The sequence below is a fragment of the Mchenga conophoros genome, linkage group LG10 (genome assembly GCF_057382185.1).
Source record: "Mchenga conophoros isolate Kocher_MC1m ecotype Shallow Benthic linkage group LG10, M_conophoros_male_GT1.1, whole genome shotgun sequence".
NCBI classification, from domain to species: domain Eukaryota; kingdom Metazoa; phylum Chordata; class Actinopteri; order Cichliformes; family Cichlidae; genus Mchenga; species Mchenga conophoros.
The window spans coordinates 20,801,090-20,819,169 of record NC_140535.1 but is presented as its reverse complement, the minus strand read 5'-3'; positions in this window follow the sequence as shown (position 1 = coordinate 20,819,169).

Here is an 18,080-nt window from a genome sequence, read left to right as displayed (position 1 = left end):
GGCAATAGCGGAACTACAGGGCTGTTTCGAGGTGACCGACTGGGAAACACTCTGTGAGCCTCACGCCGAGGACATCAATGGGCTTACTGAGTGTATCACAGACTACATAACTTTCTGCACCGACTCCATTGTTCCAGCTCAGACTGTTCATTGTTACCCAAATAACAAGCCGTGGGTGACTAAGGACATCAAAGCCCTCCTCAACAACAAGAAGAGGGCTTTCAGAGGGGGCAACAAAGAGGAGGTGAGGAAGGTCCAGGTGTTACTAAAGGACAAGATCAGAGAGGCTAAGGACAATTACAGGAGGAAGCTGGAGTGGAAACTCCAGCAGAACAGCATGAGAGAGGCGTGGAGGGGCATGAAGACCATCACTGGATTCAGGCCAACCAACAGCAGGGGAGCTGAGGGAGGTGAGAATAGAGCCAACGAGTTGAATCTGTTTTTCAATAGATTCGACACCACAGTGTCTGCTCCCACCCCCACAACCTCACCTGTAGTCAGCCTGGAATCCAGAGCCACACCACTGTGCCAGCCTCTCTCTTCACATGGCGCTGTTGCCTCCTGTGAGATTCCTGACACCCCTCCCCCACCCATCACCTTCACTCAATACCAGGTTGAGATGCAAATGAGGAGACTTCACTCAGGCAAGTCTGCTGGACCAGGCGGAGTGAGTCCCCTTGTCCTCAAGACCTGTGCCCCCCAGCTGTGTGGAGTCTTTCATAAACTGTTTATGCTGAGTCTGAGTCTGCAGAGGGTCCCGGTGATGTGGAAGACATCATGCCTCGTCCCTGTACCAAAGACGCCACGTCCCAGTGGCCCCCAGGATTACAGGCCTGTGGCACTGACCTCTCACATCATGAAGACCCTGGAAAGGCTCATCCTGGACCAGCTGCGACCCATAGTAAGACCACATCTGGATCCCCTTCATTTCGCTTATCAGCCTCGTCTCGGAACTGAGGACGCCATCATCTACCTGCTCAATCGTGTCTACACCCATCTGGACCCTCACAGCGAGCACTGTGAGGGTCATGTTTTTTGACTTTTCCAGTGCTTTCAACACCATCAGGCCGACCCTCCTGGGTGATAAGTTAGCAGAGATGAAGGTGGATGCTTTTCTGGTGTCCTGGATTGTTGATTACCTGACAGGAAGACCACAATATGTACGTCTCCCACAGTGTGTGTCTGACAAGGTGATCAGCAACACAGGGGCACCACAGGGGACTGTCCTCTCCCCCTTCCTCTTCACCCTCTACACCACAGACTTCAGCCACTGCACAGAGACCTGCCATCTTCAGAAGTTTTCTGATGACTCTGCGGTGGTTGGATGCATCAGCAGGGATGATGAGACAGAGTACCGGGCTGTGGTCGACTCCTTTGTCACGTGGTGTGAGCAGAATCATCTGCAGCTCAATGTGGCAAAGACCAAGGAACTGATCGTGGACTTCAGGAAGACCAGGAAACACTTGACCCCTGTTTCAATCCAGGGGGTCAGTGTTGACATTGTGGAGGACTATAAATACCTTGGAGTACACATTGACAATAAACTGGACTGGGCTAAAAACACCACAGTACTTTACAGGAAGGGCCAGGGTCGTCTCTATTTTTTGAGGCGACTGAGGTCCTTCAACATATGCCGGAAAATGCTGAGGATTTTCTATGAGTCTGTTGTGGCCAGTGCGATCCTCTATGCTGTTGCATGCTCGGGGAGCAGGCTGAGGGTCGCAGGTGCCAACAGACTTAATAAACTAATCCATAAGGCCAGCAATGTTGTGGGGATGGAGCTGGACTCCCTCAAGGTGGTGTCGGAAAGGCGGATGCTGTCCAAGATAAAGACAATGTTGGATAACACCTCCCACCCACTCCATGACATGGTGGTCAGTCACAGGAGCACGTTCAGTGAGAGACTGAGATTACCGAAAAGCACCACTGAACGACACAGGAAATCTTTCCTGCCTGTGGCCATCTCCCTGTACAACGCATCCACTTAACACACTGTTTGCTGCTACAACTACACGTTTCTTTTTCAGCTATTTATTTATGAGTGGCTTATGTATGTATATATATGTATATATTGTACTATTCTTAGTTAGTGTATTGTCTGTCTTGTCTTAATGTTGGTTTATAATGGAGCACTGTAACAAAAAATAATTTCCCCCAGGGATCAATAAAGTATTCTGATTCTGATTGATCTACTGCTGAATATTTTTATAAAATCGTTTTTCTGTTTTAGCCTCAGCTATGTTGACACAAAGGCATCTGCTGTGATGCTTACACCTTAGATAAAGTCTCAAAAGTGTCAGCTTTCTTTTTATAGTTATAAAAATATGAAAATGTACTGATCTATGATCTGAATTATACTATTGACTGACTGTCTGAGGCTGACAGTTATACAATCATACCAAAACTCTGTCCTGATAGTTTCCACTTTCTCTTTTGTATCACACGTACTGAGACAATATTCGGGATAAATAACCATGAAAACAATTTATTTATTCAGTTTAGAGGTTTACACATCATTATAATCACAGAGCCCGCTTCACTTGAATTGTCCACTTGATGGCGCAGTAGAGCAAATGAATCATCACAATGCTTCGAACCATGAGTCGACCATCCATCCATCTATCCATCTTCATCCGCTTTATCCGAGGCCGGGTCGCGGGGGCAGCAGCCTAAGCAAAGAGGCCCAGACCTCCCTCTCCCCAGCCACCTCCTCTAGCTTATCCGGGGGAACACCAAGGCGTTCCCAGGCCAGCCGCGAGATATAATCTCTCCAGCGTGTCCTGGGTCTGCCCCGGGGCCTCCTTTCGGTGGGACATGCCTGGAACACCTCACCCAGGAGGCGCCCAGGGGGCATCCTTGTCAGATGCCCGAACCACCTCAGCTGGCTCCTTTCGATGTGGAGCAGCAGCGGCTCTACTCTGAGCCCCTCCCGGATGGCCGAACTTCTCACCCTATCCTATCTCTAAGGGAGAGGCCAGCCACCCTTCGGAGGAAGCTCATTTCTGCCGCTTGTATCCGCGATCTCGTTCTTTCGGTCACTACCCACAGCTCGTGGCCATAGGTGAGGGTAGGGACGTAGATCGACCGGTAAATTGAGAGCTTCGCTTTTACACTCAGCTCCCTCTTCACCACGACGGACCGGTGCAGCGTCTGCATTACTGCAGCTGCAGCCCCAATCCGTCTGTCGATCTCCGGCTCCCTTCTCCCATTACTCGTGAACAAGACCCCGAGATACTTGAACTCCTCCACTTGGGGCAGGAACTCATCCCCGACCCGGAGTGGGCACTCCACCTTTTTCCGGCTGAGAACCATGGCCTCAGATTTGGAGGTGCTGATCCTCATTCCCACTGCTTCACACTCGGCTGCAAGCCGTTCCAGTGCGAGCTGGAGGCCCTCACCCGATGAAGCCAACAGAACCACATCATCCGCAAAAATCAGAGATGAGATTCTGAGGCCACCAAAGCGAAAGCTCTCCGCCACTTGGCTGCGCCTAGAAATCCTGTCCATAAAATTTATGAACAGACCCGGAGACAAAGGGCAGCCCTGGCGGAGCCCATCACCCACCGGGAACGAGTCCGACTTATTGCCGGCAATGCGAACCAAGCTCTTACAACGGTTGTATAGGGATCAAATGGCCCGGAGCAATGGGCCAGACACCCGATACTCCCGCAACACCTCCCACAGGACACCCCGAGGGACACGGTCGAATGCCTTCTCCAAGTCCACAAAACACATGTAGACTGGTTGGGCAAACTCCCATGCACCCTCAAGTATCCTGGAGAGGATAAAGAGCTGGTCCAGTGTTCCGCGACCAGGACGAAAACCGCATTGTTCCTCCTGTATCCGAGGTTCGACTAGCGGACGAACTCTCCTTTCCAGCACCCTGGCATAGACTTTCCCAGGGAGGCTGAGGAGTGTGATCCCCCATGTAGTTGGAACACACCCTCCGTTCCCCCTTCTTAAAGATGGGGACCACCACCCCGGTCTGCCAGTCCACAGGTACTGCCCCTGATCTCCACGCAACATTGCAGAGGCGTGTCAACCAGGACAGCCCTACAACGTCCAGAGCCTTCAGGAACTCGGGGCGGACCTCATCAACACCAGGGGCTCTGCCACCAAGGAGTTGTTTAACTGCCTTAGTGACCTCGCCCCCGGAAATTGGCGGGTCATTCCCCTCATCCCCAGACTCTGCTTCCTCCTCGGAAGACGTGTCAGTGGGATTAAGGAGGTCCTCGAAGTATTCCTTCCACCGCCTGACAATTTTCTCAGTCGACGTCAGCAGCGCTCCGCCAGCACTATACACAGTGCAGGTAGAGCACCGCTTTCCCCTCCCGAGACGCCTGACGGTTTGCCAGAATCTCTTCGAGGCAGTCCGAAAGTCTTTTTCCATGGCCTCTCCAAACTCCTCCCACACCCGAGTTTTTGCTTCAGCCACTGCCCGAGCTGCATTCCGCTTGGCCTGTCGATACCTGTCGGCTGCCTCCGGAGTCCCACAGGCTAACCAAGCCCGATAGCACTCCTTCTTCAGCCTGGTGGCTCCCTTCACCTCTGGTGTCCACCATTTGGTTCGGGGATTACCACCACGGCAGGCACCAACCACCTTGCGGCCGCAGCTCAATGCAGCAGCTTCGGCAATGGAGACGCTGAACATGGTCCATTCGGACTCAATGTCCCCAGTCTCCCTCGGAATGCTGTTGAAGCTCTGCCGGAGGTGTGCGTTGAAGATCTCGCGGACTGGGGCCTCTGCTAGACGTTCCCAGCACACCCTCACTACGCATTTAGGTGCACCAGGTCCGTCCAGCGTCCTCCCCCGCCACCTGATCCAACTCACCACCAGGTGGTGATCAGTTGACAGCTCAGCCCCTCTCTTTACCCGAGTGTCCAGAACATATGGTCGCAGGTCTGGTGATACGATTACAAAATCGATCATCGACCTACAGCCTAGAGCGTCTTGGTGCCACGTGCACTTATGGACACTCTTATGTTCGAACAGGGTGTTCGTTATGGCCAAACTGTGATTAGCACAGAAGTCCAATAACAAAGCACCGCTCGGGTTCAGATCAGGGAGGCCGTTCCTCCCAATCACGCCCCTCCAGGTCTCGCTGTCGTTACCTACATGAGCATTGAAGTCTCCCAGCAGGACAACAGAGTCTCCAGGTGGAGCACCTTCCAGCACCCCCCCCCAGGGACTCTAAGAAGGCTGGGTACTCCGAACTGCCACTCGGCGCATAAGCGCAGATGACAGTCAGGACCCGTTCCCCGACCCTAAGGCGCAGGGAACAAACCCTCTCATCCACCGGGAAAAACCCCAACGTACCAGCAGCAAGCCGAGGGGATATTAGAATACCCACCCCAGCCCACCGCCTCTCACCAGGGGCAACTCCAGACTGAGACAGAGTCCAGCCCCTCTCCAGGAGACTGGTTCCAGAGCCCAAGCCATGCGTAGAGGTGAGCCCGACTATATCTAGCCGGTACCTCTCAACCTCACGCACTAACTCAGGCTCCTTCCCCACCAGAGAGGTGACATTCCATGTCCCTATTGCCAGTCTTGGCAGCCGGGGGTCAGTCCGCCAGGGCCTCCGCTCCTGGCTGCCACCCGACACACAATGCATCCGACCCCTATGGCGCCTCCTGCGGGTGGTGGGCCTGCGGGAGGATGGGCCCATGTCTCCTCTTCGGGCTGTGCCCGGCCGGGCCCCATGGACTAAGGCCCGGCCACCAGACGCTCGCCCTCGGGCATCCTTCCCGGGCGGGGCCCCGGTAACCCTATCCCGGGCAGGGTAAACTGTTCCCTCGATATTCTTTTCATAAGGGTCTTCTGAATCGCTCTTTGTCTGGTCCCTCACCCAGGACCAATTTGCCATGGGAGACCCTACCAGGGGGCAAAAGCCCCCTGACAACATAGTCCCTGGGATCCTTGGGACACACAAACCCCTCCACCACGATAAGGTAGTGATTCAATGAGTCGACCAATTGGGTGGAAAGCTTCAGTTCATCATGAGGCTTCATCTCACCATCACTACTTTCCTTGCTAAAACACAAGTTGCAAAAGAACTCTGCTCATATTCTCAAATGAATGCTCATGTGATGCAACATGCTTGCCACAGTCAGCAATATTTGAACACAATGAACACACCTGGCGTCATTCATTACACACAACGACTCAAAATTGAAGACACCTGTTGCTAATGCTGTGACCACATGTATAAAAGCAAGTTCAGAGTGCACAGTATGCTGAAGATTCCAAACAAACACAATGGATGAAGGCAGAGTAAGGGGAAGAGGAATTCGATGCAGAGGAGGGAGAAGAGCTGGTCCTGGAAGAAGAGGAGCAGGCCAACGAGGAAGAGGAGTTCAAATGAGAGGAGGAAGAGGAGCAGGCCAATGAGGAAGAGGAGTTCAAATGACAGGAGGAAGAGGAGCAGGCCGACGAGGAAGAGGAGGCCAACATGGGAGAGGAGAAGGTCCAGGAGGGAGAGCAAGACAACCTCGCACCATCATTATGGACGAGATGCGAGCAGCAGTCATTGACCATGTCATTGTCCATGGCATGACAATGGCTGAAGCAGGACTAAGAGTCCGTCCAAACCTGAGTAGGTTCACCGTGGCCACCATTATCAGGGCATTCAGACAACACAACAGGTATTGTACTCAATTGCTTTCTTTGTCACAAAACAGTTTTACAAACCTGTGAAAGTAGTCTATTGGTTTCAAATCAGTTGTGACTGTATTGTAACACATGTCAATTGACAACACATGTTTCTTTCTTTAGAGTTGAAAGAATGCCACATAGAGGTGGGAGGGTTGCCATATTTACAGCAGCACAAGAAACCCTCATTGTGGATATGGTTTGTGGGAACAACCTCATCAGACTCCCTGACATCAGAGACAAAGTCATTGCCGATAATGTCAACTTTGAGAGCATTGACGATGTCAGCTTGGCCACAATAGACCGAGTTCTCCGGTGCAAAAAGACGCAGATGAAACAGGTCTATAGGGTTCCCTTTAAGCGCAACACTGCGCGACACAACGACCTATGTTACAAGTATGTGCAAGTAAGTATACATCCATGGTCACAGTGCAGTTAGTGGACATACTGTGTTGCTCAGTGGCCTACATTACTTCTGGACAATACTGTGCTACCTGATTGACTGTTGTTCTGAACACCTGTGCACTTTCACATTTTCACAGAGAATATTACAGTTGGATGCGATGACCAGACCTCATGAGTACCTCTTCCTGGATGAGGCTGGCTTCAACCTGCAGAAACGAAGGCAAAGAGGCCATAACATCATTGGCCAAAGAGCCATCACTGAGGTCCCTGGCCAACGGGGGGGAAATATTACCCTTTGTGCGGCCATGGGTTCGGAGGGGCTTGTCCACCGGTATGCTGTCCTTGTGTCTTACAACACCAAACGTCTCCTTACCTTCCTAGTGGAGCTAAAAGGCATCCTCCTGGACCGCCAACAACACCATCCTGGGCCCGCACATCACAAGTGTCTCATTATCTATTGTGTAGTTCACCACTGGCTGGGGGTGGGTGGTGTCATTTGGCCTGCACTGAATTGGTTCTTGCACTCTCACAAGAACCGATAATACTGTTAACACAACTTCAACTCTTCATAGCTCTGCACATCTAGCATGCTAACGCTAAGCTAGCCAAGAACCCAGAGTGACGTTAAAGCGAAGTAAATGCTTACTCCAGCCCAACACAGTGCTAAAGTGGGCCGTCATTTGGGATAAAGTCAGCTGCTGATGAACTTCAACAGGTAAGAAAATGATGAGAAGTCAGGCTGCAGTCCATTTCTACCCGTTCATGTTTCTACAGTAGAATCATTGTGGTGATCGCTTTAAAGTCTGTTTGTGCTGGTTTACAACTTTGAGTTTGGTGCTGTTGACTTTGTGTTCATAACTAAACACTGTAACGATTGTTAAAGGTTATTTTACTGTGACAGGTTAACTATCTCTGTGGACTGTTGTTTCTTTAAGAGACATGTTTGGTTGTGCTGCAGAAAAAGTGAGTGACTGTGTGCAGGAAGGGGACGGGGTTCTTGCTGTTGTTATTGTTTGGAGCTGGAGAGTGAGGACGCTCCTCGGGGTTAATGGCTTGTTTTCCTTTACCTATACAATAAATCGTGTTGAGATCAAAACCTCTGGTGCTTGAGAGCATATGTGAATTGTAAATGGTAAATGGCCTGTATTTGTATAGCGCTTTACTAGTCCCTAAGGACCCCAAAGCGCTTTACACATCCAGTCATCCACCCATCCACACACACATTCACACACTAGTGATGGCAAGCTACATTGTAGCCTCAGCCACCCTGGGGCACACTGACAGTGGCGAGGCTGCCGGACACTGGCGCCACCGGACCCTCTGACCACCACCAGTAGGTAACGGGTCAAGGGTCTTGCCCAAGGACACAACGACCGAGACTGTTGGAGCCGGTGCAACCTTCCGATTACAAGACAAACTGCCAACTCTTGAGCCACGATCACCCCTAATGTTAGAATACTAAGAGAAAGATCACGTCTGTCCTAATTAGGATAGATATTTTTTGCTGGTGCGTGGGGCTGTAGCCTGTAGGTTTATATTGTTAAATAGTAATTACGAGACAGTGTGTTTCAGATCATTTAACAGAGTAACATGAGAGCAATGTAACAAGAAATATAATGAATCTCTTTCTTCTGGGTGTAATTAAGTAGCGTACTTCATTGCTTTTAAGAAAAGTGTTCTGTGTAATATTTGCAATAATTACTTTTTTGAGTAATGACCCTTAGTAACACTGATCACAACAAAGAGGGGAAAGACCTCCAACATGCCCAAACATTTGGCTACGCAGCACATAATTAACTTGCATGTACTTGAATGTAATGTCTTTGATATGCTGCTTAGAGATGGTTGTGACTCTCAAACTGGAGCCAATACAAATCGATAAGGAATCAAATCGATAAGTCATATCAATAATGGAATCGGAATTGCTAAACTCTTATCAATTCCCATCCCTAACCAGCAAAATCAGTAGTAACAAGCAGTCTAACTACTTTCTTCTGGGAGTAGTTAAGTAACATGCTGCATAACTTAAGAAAAATGCTCAGTGTAATATGTGTAATCAGAGGTGTGGACTCGAGTCACATGACTTGGACTCGAGTCAGACTCGAGTCATTAATTTTATGACTTTAGACTTGACTTGAAAAAATGTTCTAAGACTTGTGACTTGACTTGGACTTTTACACCAATGACTTGGGACTTGAATTGGACTTGAACCGGTTTACTTGAAAAGACTTGATATTTTACCCCAAATATAAAATTTAACATGCATATTATATAGAGATTGAAAATGTGACGTCATTCACGGGTAGAACCGCAAAGGATTCTGGGAACTCGTGGCAAGCGGTACTAGCGCACGCAGGCTTTCAATTGAAATCAGTTATACAGCGATAAAAAGAAACACAAAAATGTCAAGAAGCTGTTGTATTATTAACTGCAATAGCCGGTCGCATGACAGCCACGGGAAGCCGACGGGTAAAGAGATCGGTTGTTATCGGATTACGTCGTTGAAGAGAAATTGTTCAGCCATGTTTCCGAAGTAACAAAGACGCGACTGGATTTCAGCCATTCAAAGATCAAATATAACGTCCCAGAACCCTCCAGCTCACAGGTTAGTCTGCTCCAAGCATTTACATGAAGGTCAGTCTGCTGTTGTAGTTAATGCGTCATTTTCATAACATAATTGGTGATATAGGTTACAAGCAAGTCTGGCGCTGAACAGAAATTGTCGCGCTATGCTCCTTTATTTATTGTGCATAAATAGTGAATTGTCCTGACACAATATTGCGTTTCGCTTCTGTTATTATGGTACATTGACAAAAACATATACTTTTATTCACAGGATAAAACAGTTGTTTTGTATCACTAATTGTCCAGTACGATTACAGCATACAGTATTATTGTCACTGCTACATTTCTGTGATGCTACCAGAAATTATTTCCACTACTAATTAATTACCGTTGAGCTCAAAGGTCCTATTAATAAACGGTTAATGAATGTGTATTTATGACGACGATTTGTGAGACTGGTAAACTTATGATACGTACGATGGTCTTTCGTTCTACACGGTGCATTTCAAGGTCCTGCACCCATCCGTCGGTAAACTGTACCTGGGCTTGTTGCAGTGACCTGAAGTTACTAAACTTCACGAGTGTGTGCACTCACTCCAAGAACCGTATAATTATAAATATGCATATAAATATGCTACGATGAGATAGCTGACTTCATCTAACTAGCAAATGTTGTCCAGGCTACGTTGGTGATGCAGTTTTTTTTTAATGTGTATGATATTTTTGTCATGCGATTTTAAAGCCGGTCCTACAACCGCATCCAAGAATAACATGCAGCTTATCTCAGAACTGTCGGTGAAAATTATTCTTGGAGCTAGGTTTAATTGAGCTGCATTTTAAAGAGGTGCAATTTCACAATTTGTGTATATTTTCTAAGTTCACTATTTTGTCATGTGTTGAGAAAAACACAGATTTAAAAATTACATGGTCTAATATTTACATTTAGCATAACTGCAACATTATTTTTTTCGTTTTTTTTTTAAAGACTCGAAAGGACTTGAAATTCAAAGTTTCAGACTTGTGACTTGACTCGGACTTTTACACCAGTGACTTGAGACTCGACTCTGACTTGCCTGACATTACTTGAGACTTGACTTGAGACTTGAGGATAAAGACTTGAGACTTACTTGAGACTTGCAAAACAATGACTTGGTCCCACCTCTGTGTGTAATACATTATTTCCTTAACAACCTCCACACCGATCACTACAAAGCGGGGAAATACCTCCAACACAGACAAACATTTGACCACACAACATCCAGTTATCTATAACGGTGTGTTCACACCGAATGCGATAGACGCGACCAAAACGCCCCAGACGCCCTTAGCTTGACGTGTGCACATTCGCACCTCGTCCAACGCGAATTATTCGCGTGAAATGTGGGAGGAAGTAGTGCCAGACGGTATGTTTGCAAGATGGCAGCTGTCGATCTAGCATTTGAAGAGAGAGTCTCCCTTCTCTATTTACTGTGGAGAGCCGAGCAGCGGTGTAAAGGACGTTCTCGCCGTACCTGGGTCCATCAGGTCCTCCAGAAGCGTGAGCAGTTTGGTGAGTTTCACCACTTGCTCCAGGAGCTGCGTGTGGATGACTTTCAGCGGTACCACTGTCTTTCCCTCGCCCAGTTTGAGGAGCTGCTGTCCCGCGTTAGCCCAAGCAACGCCCGCCTAGACACCAACTACAGGCGCTCAATCCCACCTGCAGAGTGCCTGTCCATCTGCCTGCGGTTAGTAAAAGTGTTTAATACGGTAGTCCTTTATTGATACCTGTGCTAATATATGCTAAACTATCCGTTTATACACTGAAAACATGGCTGTGTTATGCTATCAGTAAATAATAATAATAATAATGGATTGCATTTATATAGCGCTTTTCGGGACCCTCAAAGTGCTTTACAATTCCACTATTCATTCACTCTCACATTCACACACTAGTGGAGGCAGCTACAGTTGTAGCCACAGCTGCCCTGGGGAAGACTGACAGAAGCGAGGCTGCCATATCGCGCCATCGGCCCCTCTGGCCAACACCAGTAGGCGGTAGGTGAAGTGTCTTGCCCAAGGACACAACGACCGAGACTGTTTATTGATAGCATACTGTGGTATGGAGACGACTGTTTATAATATTTGTAGTGATACTCAAAAGGTCTCACCAAGTCCTGATTTAATTCAATTTATGCTATGTTATAAGTGTTTGCAATGATAGAATGGCTCTGGTGTCATATCAATGTATTTTCTCAGTGTTTGCTGATATCAAACTGTGGTATGAGGACCACTGTTGGTAATCTTTGAAGTGATATTCAGAAGGTCTATCTTATAAAGAGACACACACAACAGCTCTGAGCCACCCACAAACCTCTAAAGAGCGTTCCTGCCTTTTTAAAAGTTTTCTTAATAAATGGAGCTTGCCTCCAAAATAAACTAACCTCTCTTTATTCTCTTAAATAATTGGTCTTCACTATGTTCCTTCTTCTATGTTCCACTATATTTTTTCATTAGTATAATATGAAATAAATTCTACATGTGTCAAGTTGTGTGCCAATATTTGCTGTGTAGTAGAACAGAGACATTAGTCATTAGAAAAATTTATTTGAAATAATATTAAAATTCTCAAACAGAAAAAGATTAAACATAAATATATAAAATATAACTATTTACAGAGAGACAGGAATAAAAAGGACCTAGATTAAAGTGGAAGAGCCTCAGGGAGAAGGATGAGAAAAATAAGAACATTGTTTCTGCCCTGGAGAGCCTGCTGCCTCATCAGAAAACTACTGATTGCTAGGGTCCAATGTTTCCAAATTTAACACAGCTGCGCTGTTTTCAAAAACTTATTTATAAATTTGAAATTTCACTAATACTCTCGTCTGAGGCGGCATTGCTCTCCAGAGCAGGAACAAGGCTGAGGAGGAAATACTCTGTTGGAGACTGGCGTGGCCTCTTCAGGGACTCCAGGATGGCCAGCTCCACCGCCAATGGACCGTCCTGGGATCCGTCCCTTGTCCACCTCGGAGCTGTCCTCCTCTGTGGGCCTGTAAAACAAAGCACAAAACAACACAAAGAAATGAGAAGGCTGCTACTAGATTTTCATTTTCAAAATTGAAAAAAAAAAAACAGGATATAATCAGATTGGTTGTAGATATTTAGTAAAGGTAAACAGAATCCAACTGAGTAAAAAGCTATCAGTGCTGTACATCTGTTGCTACAATTACATACAGTGGGGCAAAAAAGTATTTAGTCAGCCAGCGATTGTGCAAGTTCCCCCACTTAAAATGATGACAGAGGTCAGTAATTTGCACCAGAGGTACACTTCAACTGTGAGAGACAGAATGAGAAAAAAAAAATCCATGAATCCACATGGTAGGATTTGTAAAGAATTTATTCATAAATTAGGGTGGAAAATAAGTATTTGGTCACCTCAAAGAAGGAAAATCTCTGGCTCTCACAGACCTGTAACGTCTTCTGTAAGAAGCTTTTCTGTCCCCCACTCGTTACCTGTATGAATGGCACCTGTTTGAACTCATCATCTGTATAAAAGACATCTGTCTACAGCCTCAAACAGTCAGACTCCAAACCCCGCCATGGCCAAGACCAAAGAGCTTTCGAAGGACACCAGGAAAAGTATTGTAGACCTGCACCAGACTGGGAAGAGTGAATCTATAATAGGCAAGCAGCTTGGTGTGAAAAAATCAACTGTGGGAGCAATCATCAGAAAATGGAAGACATACAAGACCACTGATAATCTCCCTCGATCTGGGGCTCCACGCAAGATCTCATCCCGTGGGGTCAAAATGATCATGAGAACGGTGAGCAAAGATTCCAGAACCACACGGGGGGACCTGGTGAATGACCTGCAGAGAGCTGGGACCAAAGTAACAAAGGTCACCATCAGTAACACACTACAACGGCAGGGAATCAAATCCCGCAGTGCCAGACGTGTTCCGCTGCTGAAGCCAGTGCATGTCCAGGCCCGTCTGAAGTTTGCCAGAGAGCACATGGATGATACAGCAGAGGATTGGGAGAATGTCATGTGGTCAGATGAAACCAAAGTAGAACTTTTTGGTATAAACTCAACTCGTCGTGTTTGGAGGAAGAAGAATACTGAGTTGCATCCCAAGAATGCCATACCTACTGTGAAGCATGGGGGTGGAAACATCATGCTATGGGGCTGTTTTTCTGCCAAGGGGACAGGACGACTGATCCGTGTTAAGGACAGAATGAATGGGGCCATGTATCGTGAGATTTTGAGCCAAAACCTCCTTCCATCAGTGAGAACTTTGAAGATGAAACGAGGCTGGGTCTTCCAACATGACAATGATCCAAAACACACCGCCCGGGCAACAAAGGAGTGGCTCCGTAAGAAGCATTTGAAAGTCCTGGAGTGGCCTAGCCAGTCTCCAGACCTCAACCCCATAGAAAATCTGTGGCGGGAGTTGAAAGTCCGTGTTGCTCGGCGACAGCCCCAAAACATCACTGCTCTCGAGAAGATCTGCATGGAGGAATGGGCCAAAATACCAGCTACTGTGTGTGCAAACCTGGTAAAGACCTATAGTAAACGTTTGACCTCTGTTATTGCCAACAAAGGTTATGTTACAAAGTATTGAGTTGTATTTTTGTTATTGACCAAATACTTATTTTTCACCCTGATTTACGAATAAATTCTTTACAAATCCTACCATGTGAATTCATGGATTTTTTTTTCACATTCTGTCTCTCACAGTTGAAGTGTACCTCTGGTGCAAATTACTGACCTCTGTCATCATTTTAGGTGGGGGAACTTGCACAATCGGTGGCTGACTAAATACTTTTTTGCCCCACTGTACCTGTGAGTGCAGCAGCAGGAGCAGAGGGACCAGGGACTGGGGAGCCAGGAGAAGCAACAGGGGATGGCTCTGTTGCAGAATCCGTTGGCTCTGTCAAGACAATATTAAATGTTAACAGGTTGAAAATAATAGATAGAGAAATAGAGAAAATATATACAGTGGTCCCTCATTTATTGCAGCAGGGGTTCTCAGAATAACTAGCCCCTCGCCACTCACTTTATATACTTTTTTTCACACACATGAACATTACTCACAGTCAGGGGCGGAGCGTGGGGGTGGCTTACTGGGCTTAAGCCCGGGTTGTTTTGTCAGAAGCCCGGGGTCTTTTGGAGTGTAGTTTTTTCATAGTTAGATGCCTGGCTGACAACTGTATAAAACAAAAAGTACACACAATATTCGAAGCACATAGTGCACACTGTGGGAATTTACGACTGTGCGTGAATCCCCCCTGATATTGGTATGATCCGAGCTCAGGCACTAAGCAACTGAGTGAGGGGGCGGGGCAGCTGCTGCCTGTGAGTGCACTGTTGGAGAAACGGAGCCAGGCAGACAGAGGAGAACTGAAGTTTGACCAGGTACCAAAGCAAATCATTCGTACCGTACAAATAATGTAAATATGACGGTGTATCACGAAAGATTGATATCAAAATGATCACTTGACCCATATTACGTTACTTGCTCTTCAAGTGAATCAACAAATGGCGAAATGAAAAGCCGAACAAATGCTATTTTTTTAGAGAGCCTTAGCTCACGTGTGTTTATTTCATATTTTCAGTTATTACCCTCCCCATTTACTCAGGTAAATGTTATTTTATATATTATGCTTTGTATGTTGTTCAGTATATTTCTATGCAAAACAAGAGGGATTTCAGTACACAGCAGGATTTTCACATTTGTAACCAGATATTTACATACACTTTAGGGAGAAAACATTTTTACTGTACAACATCAATTTAGAGTAAACTTTTGTTTTAGATAAATATTGAAATATATTTTGAATTAGTTAAATGTCAGAATAAAGAGAGAGAGATCTGTCTATTAATTATCACTTTCATCAAATTTAGGAGTATTGTTAATTAATAAGAAAACTCCCGACGATTCCATTCTGAGCTGAAGAAGCTTCTGATAGGTTTGTAGAGTCCATGTGAGTAAATTGGTGGCACACCTGTGGATGCATATAAGGCAAAACACAGAGCCTGTTTCTTTGACATGAGAAAATTAAGAGATGTCAACCAAAACACCAGGAAAAGAATTGTGGAGCTCCATAAGTGTGGCTCAATTTTGAATACAATTTGGTGCCATTTACAATTAAGAAATACAGATAGTTTCTCTCTTTACTCTTAAAGTTAACAAATATGTTTTTATATTTATCAATCTAAAAAAATTAACATTTAGTCTGATTTGATGTTACAATTAAAAAAGTGTTTGTGTTTTTATCTGAAGAGTTTGTGAATATCTGTATATTTGATGATTGTCAGCACAAAGAGGAACAGAGAGGAGCAGAGAGGGAGATGGAGAATGAGGACAGAACAGAGATGGAACAAGAGCAGGTGAGAAATACATGTTAGTCAAATGGTTGTTTACTAAAAGTATCACTGTATCATAGGTACTCATGTATCTCGTACCTAGTGTTTCTTTTTAGGTTTGTTATTTTTCAAATTCTATATTTATTAAGTTATGCAGGCTTGTTTGCACAACAAGGCTAAATAATTATATAAACTTTTCTCAATCTAAATAGTGGACTTTGGTAGAATTAAAAAATAAGTGTAGTGCAAGTCTATGTTGATTTTTAGTGCTACTATCATCTAGTTCTGATTCTGGTTCTGTCTTGGTTAAGTCCTCAGTAGTCCTGATTTTGAACTCTTGTAGTCCTGTTTTAATTCAGGATCAGTTCTGGGTCTGGTTGAATTGGGGTTTAGTCCTCGTGTCTTGGTACAGCCCTGACCTTGTTCTGCCTTGCTGCTTAATTAAAAAAACTAGTTTAAGGTGTCCTGCACATGTGATATATAGTTTTCCCTATTTGAAGTCATTCTGTTTTGAACAAAACTCAAAACAGAGCCAATTAATCTTTCAGTCATTTCTACCCCCCCCCCCCCCCCCCCCCCCCCCAAAAAAAAAATAAAAAAATAAATCCCACATGCATACTACCCTTTAGGGCTAAGCCCCGGGTGTTTCAAATGTCTGGCTCCGCCTCTGCTCACAGTTCTCACAAGTTGATTCTCAAAGTACAAACCTTTGTAGATTTCAAAATGTAAAAGTAAAAATGGTAAATGGCCTGTATTTGCATAGCACTTTACTAGTCCCTAAGGACCCCAAAGTGCTTTACACATTCATTCATCCACCCATTCACACACACATTCACACACTGGTGATGGCAAGCTACATTGTAGCCACAGCCACCCTGGGGCGCACTGACAGAGGCGAGGCTGCCGGACACTGGCGCCACCACCAGTAGGCAACGGGTCAAGTGTCTTGCCCAAGGACACAACGATCAAGATTGTCAGAGCCAGGGCTCGAACCGGCAACCTTCTGATTACGAGGCAAACTCCCAACTCTTGAGCCACGATCGCCGCATTTTATCTTCGTCTGCTTGCCACTTTTGTGCGCCTTTTTCCCTCCCAGTGCAGGTGTCTATTTCCAAATGAGGGTTATGAGTTATGGGTGTTTTTGTGCTGTTTTTTCTTTTGGACGTGATGGTTATCAAAACCAAACATGATAAATTTGGCAAGCACAGGAGAAACGACATGGAGGAGATTTGTCAATCAGGCTGGAGAATAGGGATGGGTATTGATAAGATTTTCACGATTCCGATTCCATTTTCGATTCTGTTAAACGATTCGATTCTTTATCGATTCTCTTATCGATTCTTTCTTTTAAAAAGGAGAACACTAAGGTCGATTAGCTTAGAACTTTGTTTTATATCTTCTCTTTGAACAAGATAGAAATTTAGGAATAACATGGCCTTACAAACCCAGCAGTGAGATCTTAAGAGATCCAGCCTACGGCTCTTCAATGGGGTGTCACAGGGTCCCCAGGAAAAAAAATTGTAAATGTAAAATAATAAAATAAATATTCTTCTGTAGCAATAACAAAGTATAACATAAATTATTCTGTAGCAATTACACAAGAATATCCAGTAATGTCCCTGCCTACAATTAAACACATTCACTTACCGAAAATTGGGGGCATCTGCTGTGGCAAATGGGTGCAAGCCTTTGACCACAAACTTAGTCACTGCTCGGTGACATTCGTCTATCCTGGCCTGAAAGGAGACGCTACCGGTAGACTGCAGCGACAACTGCCAGCATCTGAGCCAGCCAGACTCTGTCTGTCTCTCTCATCATGGTCACCTAAATGCACAGTAATAGCAGGTTTTGTAATAAGGCAGATCGCGCTAACATAATATGCACTGTTAGTTGATTATTTACCTGCCGCATTAATGGGAGAGGACGTGCAAACGTTACCGCTGCTGCTGGGTTGAGTCCGGAGCGGAATTAAAAACACGACATTCATTTAAGGTCATCGTGTGTTTTGTGAGCAAATGCTTTTGCATATTCGTAGTGTTTCCTCCCTTAAATGAAATATCTACTTTGCAAGTATTGCAAGTTGCCCTGTTGTCATCCGTTCTGGTAAAGTATAATCAA